This window comes from Oryzias latipes, chromosome 18 (genome assembly GCF_053564925.1).
Source record: "Oryzias latipes strain Hd-rR chromosome 18, Olatipes_Hd-rR_3.1".
Classification (NCBI taxonomy): domain Eukaryota; kingdom Metazoa; phylum Chordata; class Actinopteri; order Beloniformes; family Adrianichthyidae; genus Oryzias; species Oryzias latipes.
The window spans coordinates 5,961,501-5,967,500 of NC_136254.1; the positions used below are offsets into that span (position 1 = coordinate 5,961,501).

General features: G+C 38.9%; 1 protein-coding gene and 1 long non-coding RNA gene across 4 annotated transcripts in view; one reads left to right on the forward strand and one right to left on the reverse strand.

The window, feature by feature from the left end:
* ache (acetylcholinesterase (Yt blood group)) overlaps nucleotides 1–6,000 on the forward strand; it is a 58,766-nt gene that overhangs the window by 46,224 nt on the left and 6,542 nt on the right. The window lies entirely within an intron of this gene.
* On the reverse strand, nucleotides 1,891–5,928 carry LOC111946349 (uncharacterized). Of its 2 annotated transcripts, XR_013651218.1 has the most exons (7): nucleotides 5,172–5,928; nucleotides 4,208–4,433; nucleotides 3,920–4,079; nucleotides 3,626–3,833; nucleotides 3,372–3,528; nucleotides 3,202–3,267; nucleotides 1,891–2,360 (listed from the first exon to the last, which is right to left on the reverse strand). It is a non-coding gene; the product is annotated as an uncharacterized LOC111946349 (long non-coding RNA). The 2 variants fall into 2 exon arrangements; XR_002872022.2 differs by lacking the exon at nucleotides 3,202–3,267 and having other exon boundaries at nucleotides 5,172–5,910.

Below are 6,000 nucleotides of genomic sequence, written 5' to 3' on the forward strand. Positions count from 1 at the left end.
GTTGGTTGGTCAGCTCCACGCACAACACTGAAAAAGTGTCATTCATACAAACTGGCGGGACGCACTAACATTAAACTTTCGTATTAAGGCGGGGGCCGCAAAATATCATCTTGGGGGCCGCAAATAGCCCGCAGGCCGCGAGTTTGAGACCCCAGGTTTAAAACCAACATTGGGAAAGAAGCAGCATTTGGTTATGTTTACTTTCTGTTTTCCTCCGTTGCTACAGTGCTGATGGCGATGGAATGGTTAATTATCCATGTGACTGTTCTTTATGTGTGTTTAACAGGCTTTAGGGTAAGACAGATTTTGGTATAAAAAGAGGGAAGTGCTATAAACCTGTCAGCTCCTTTGCAGCCACTGCACTAAAACCAGCAGTAAAGTGAAGCTTTTTCTGCAGTTTGATTTCCTTAGAATAGCAAAGTTTTGCTGCAAGCCCATGATTACAGAGGTCTTTGTTGTATTAAATGCTGAAAATGTTGATTATTTGTGCATCTAAGAATTTCTTCTAATTATAGAGAAGGCTGTGGACAAGCAGACAGAAAAATCCATAGATTTATTAGTGAAGGAAAAACAAGGACGAGAAAACTCCCCAAAAGAAAGCAGCTGGATATGCAGAGATAATCAAGTCACGAAGCAGATGCTCTGATGGGAACAGGAAGCAGGTGGGGAATACCAAGTTCATGGCACACCTGACTCTCCCAAATCTATTCCCTGCATTTGAACATGTTTTCAAAAAAGGTTTCACACTCAGAAACAGGCGAACTTTAACATAAACAAAACCAAAAAAAAAAAAAGAACGCAAAAGAAAGAAAAAAGGAAAGCCGGCTCCACTTTGTGTTTCTCCTCCTGCAGTCAAGTATCAGGGCTGTGGCTCTTAAAGGACCTGCATCCTGAAAAATCAACTTACTGGAGTTTTTTAGTGTATTATAATGTTCATTCCTCACAAAAAGAAACCCCAAGCGGAATTTTGATTTCTGAGTATTCCTCTAAAAACCCTGCTCTCTGAGCACCAGCCCCTCCCAATCCATAAAAACGAGCGGGATCTCACATTGTGACATCACAAAGGGAGGAACCGCCCCTTCCAGGAAGAGTCAGCGCTGCCAGCACCACCATAATTTACAAATAAATTCTTTAAAAATCAGACGATGTGACTTCCCGAATTTTTTTCTGTCATTTGTCTTTATAGTTGAGGAATACATATGATGAAAATTACCAACCTCCCTCAACTTTTTAAGTGGGAGAACTAAGATGCCCATAGGAAAAATCTGTTGCTCATATGTTGCTTGATCTCGTCTCTTGAGATCAGTTTGAGCGTCTCATATTCGTATCATTCTGTGATCATTTGCTTCTTAACTCTTGCTCCTAAGGGTCCCTTAGGAGCAAGAGTTAAGCTATAATGAGAAAAGACATCACTGAGACAAATGAGGTTGAGTTGAGACAACTGTTAGAGCAATAATTAAGAAGTGGGAGAGACGAACCTAAGACGTTCATGAGACAAATCTGAGAAGAATGAGTCCTAAAAGAGATCTCATCATTGTCTGTCTGATGTCTCTTTCATGTCTTAATCATTTCTCTTAAATGTCTTACCAAAGCCGTTAATGAGAATGATATTTGAGATGTATTTGAGAAAGAAAAGAGAAGTTATTTTTATAGCAGTGGTAGCCAATCCTGGTCCTCAAGGGCCACCATCCAGTAGGGTTTAGATGTTTCTTTGCTCCCCAGATGTGAATCAACAGGTGATTAACCACCTCCTGCAGAACTTGAGGAGGCATTTCAACCACTGCAGATCTGTTGGAGCAGGAAAACAGCTAAAACATCCATAACAGTGACCTTCAAGGACCAGGATGGGAGACCACTGATATACAGTAACAGTAAAAACAATACTAGAAATGTAAATGCTTTACACTTTATTTGGGCAGCACCATCATCAGTACAGCATTTGAATTGTGGAAGCAGTATTAGACACTTTTTAAAATATTAAATGCATTAAGTACATGAACCGTGGCGTACTAAATGTGGCTGACATGATGGTAAAGAAAACTTCCATATTTTAAACAACAAACACACTGACATCACTGCTGAGGTACAAGGAAAAAAACAAGATTATGTAACCACATAAAAAAGTACCTGATAAAAACATTCTCCGAAACTTGCAGCCTACCAAATCCATGGACCAATTTGAGAACCAAATTAAGATAAAAAATAAGAAAAAAGATGGAAGAGAAACCAGTCCGCATACTGTAGATCATAGCAGTGGCCTTAGAACCTGCTCTGCCCTACATTTGTTGACAAAGCCTTTCTTGAGCTTGGCCTCTTCAATTTGTTCCCAACCAGGTAGAGTGGCACATCTTAGGCATCAGCTGTAAGACAAGAACATTAAAATCTGGCATGAACAAATTGATAATAGACCGCACATAACAAACAAAGATAACACTTCAAGCTAGAAGCAAACTGTAGTTTTATAAAAGCAGCTGCATAATGCTACCATAAGATTACGTTTCTGTCATCCCTAAAAGCAGCCACACGTCGCTAGAGAGGACATCTGTTTCAGTTAAAAGAATTGAAATGCAGGATTCTATGGGCATTAACTATTTAACAAATAAGGTTCAAATCTGTTTCATTTCATTTTTCATGATACAGTCCAGATCAAACATTTAAGAAATGATCAAGTCACATTTTGCATGGTTGGCTCTTAACAAGGGAAAAATAATACCCATGTCTTAATTGGAACGCTGAGGGCTGATCGTGTCAGACGGCGAACTGTGGAATAAGATATTTCAACGAATATATATTATGGTATCATTAAGAATTTTGTGGTCAATATTTTTTGGATTGTTCAGAATATTTCCATTAGTTTTTTAAATTAGAGCACTTTGGCTTAGGTCTTTGTTCTGTTTGAGACTGAAGAATTATCCCTTAGTGGTACAAAAGTAAAGATTGGAAAAAAGTCTGTTATACTTGGAAAACTTCATAAAGCCACCCTTTAAATTGTATTTTATTTCTTTTAATGTGACACAATCTTACTATTTAAATCAAATTACCCCAAAATAAGGATTTTCAAAGCTAAATTTTAGGTTAGCCAGGGCTGCTCATTCCTGGTCCTTGGGATCCATCACCCTGACTGTTTTCCAGATCCCCAAGCCCTGCTAGCTGTTGATCAGCTCAACCAGATGTCTCCACATACTGATTGAATGAACACACCTGGTCCAGCTAATCAGCTGGAAATCAGGCAGGCTGGTAGATCTCAAGGACCAGGGATGAGCAGCCCTGAGTTAGATTAATACAAGATTAATAAGAATAATTAACTGCAGGTCATGATTAACTAACCACACCCAAAAATGAATCGCATGACAGCACTCATAAATATGTACCTTTGCAGAAACTCCAGGGTTGAAGCCAGCTCAGTTGGATAATGACGGTTAAAGGAGAAGTAGCTTCTGAACATCAGGCACAGTGCTGCAATGTTGTTGTGTACGATGGAGCGGTTCCAAATGAGCATGAACCTCCTTGGGGAAAAGAAAGACTGTCCTAAAGACAGAACAATGGATGAAGTAAACATGTCACTCATGTACAGTGTACAAAGACAAAACCTTTAGAATAATTTAACACTGGAAACTTTACTTACCACATACAATAACAGTTGGAGTCAACGGCACCTGCTGCAGCTGGACCTCGTCTGCATCTTCTACAAGAACATGGCATCCTCCTCAAAGTAGCAGAGCAGAAGAAAGAGCATCTCTTTAACATCTCATCTCTTCTGAGCAGCCACTCTGCTCTCCCCGCATCATCTGCAGCCTTTTAGAGTTTGGAAAAACGTCTTGCTTTCATCATTTCTGCAACAAGAGTGCAAACCATTTCCTTCCTTAGTCTTGGGCCAGGTCTCTTTCCAAAGACTGCACAAATTCCTCAGAAAACTTACTCCATGGAATTTCAAAGCTGTCCTCCCAGTCAATGTACGTACAGTCCTCGTCTTCTGGAAGATGTGGATGACGAACTCCTCGGTGACTATAACAAAAGTGATGATGATTGTGTTGGTGAGGTCTCAACAGATGATGATGTGCTGTTCTCTGGCGTTTGGTCTGCAACAAAAAACAAACAAACAGTATAAGTGTATTAAGTTTACACTGTACTGTCAGTGTGTTACCCATTCATATTCATATCCACTTCTGTGCATTACAAAAACTCATTTGTAATGTTTGAGACTCACATTTCAATTTCCAAAGAGCAAGACGTTTCCGGGCTTGAACAGGTCTCAAAGCTGGCAGCAAGTCAGCCTCTTCTATGAATCGTAGATCCTCATACAACTCCATTTATTCCAATGGACTGCAAGTGTTCTTCCAGGATGTCTTTTGTGGCTCTGGTAGGACCTCCATAATGGCAGTGTGGAGGAACATGGGTTCTGATTCACTCATTTTCACTTGTATTTAGATCACCTTGAATCAGAGAGGGGAAAAAAACATCATGTACACACATTTTATACAGCACAAAGTAAGATCTGGAAAGGTTTTTAAATATGATTTATGATTCACTAAAATCCTCGTACATATCAGTGTTGACATTTGTTGGCTTAGCTACATCTGTGCTCTCTAAACATCTTCACCACTGACAGAGGGCTGAGAACATGTTTCCCTAATATGCATACTTACATTTTCAGATTATGCTTTCTAGACATGTGAGCAGTTAATGATGACTTTACTTTAAACACATGTCCATAACCAGTTTCAAAAGATGGCATGCCAGGCCAAACGTCTGCAAGATGATCTTTTAAACAAGATAAAAGCTTTTTACAGCGTAAAAATTGAACATACAGTGAAACTGCACATTTTGAAGTTTGGAATAATGGACTGTGGTGTCGTCACACTGTGAATGGGACGAACCCTGCAGACCCTTAACTGAAGAGCAAAATGTCTTCCAACAGTTACTTAGCACTCACGCGTTTGGAAAAATATCGAGGCTCATTCTGTAAACTCTGCACTGCAAATAACTCTTCAATGTCTCTATTTTTTATTACAAAAAGCACAAGTAAACCTTTGTAAAAAGTAATAATTACTTATACAGCCAAAGCCACCGCGAGTAGCCCAGACGTCTGCATTACTGGCGGAGCTAGCTTAAAACACCTTTAGTAGCATTCAACTGAGTTCAGAGTTGGAGGGAAGAAATCGCAAACTTACCGTGCAAACTTCAAAGATTTTACTTGAATCTTTTCCAGACAAGCAAAAAAAATGTTGGAGATTCATCACACGGATTGTTAAAACGCAGAAAAAATACGACAAACGGTCGTCAAAAGTCTCTCGTTCTCTGCACTTCTCCCGCTTGCAGATTCCGGCCCGTTGGTGACGTCAACCACAGAGTTTTCCCTCCCACCGTGATCAGCCAATCAGAAATCTGTGTCAAGTGAGGCTGTGATACAGTTTAAAATTCAAATCGGGTTACTCCAGGCTTCTGTTTGTTCAAAATGATGCAGACTAACATCAAGAAAACAGAAAATATTTTCAGCTTGTAAGGCTGCATGAAGGGTGATTTTTAAAGACAAAGATAAATTAACTCAAACTGAACCCCATAAATCTGTACCGCCCTAAAGTTGATTTATTAATTTGATTAATTTTATTTGTGTATTTTATTTGTTTGTTTCAAATGTAAAATCTATTTTTTGTTCACTTTAAGGTGATCCAAATATGATCCCAAATGTCCTTTATTTAGTTCAGACATCAATGTGTTAAATGTTTTATACCCACCAACATATAAGTGTGCGTATATGCACTTGTGCGTGTATGCATGTGTGCCAGTGCATGCGTGTGTTTGTGTTTAACTAAACATAGCACCATTAACCCAACATACATTCTTGTTCATTTATGTTTATCTAAGCAGTCAAAAAAAAGTTTATTAAATCGACACTGCAACGTTGTCTTGAAATTTCATGTTTTTTAAAAAGTTTCAAAAATATGTCTTTTGAGGACATGACCATCTTAATGATTTAACTTTTTTTTCTTGAAATTGTAA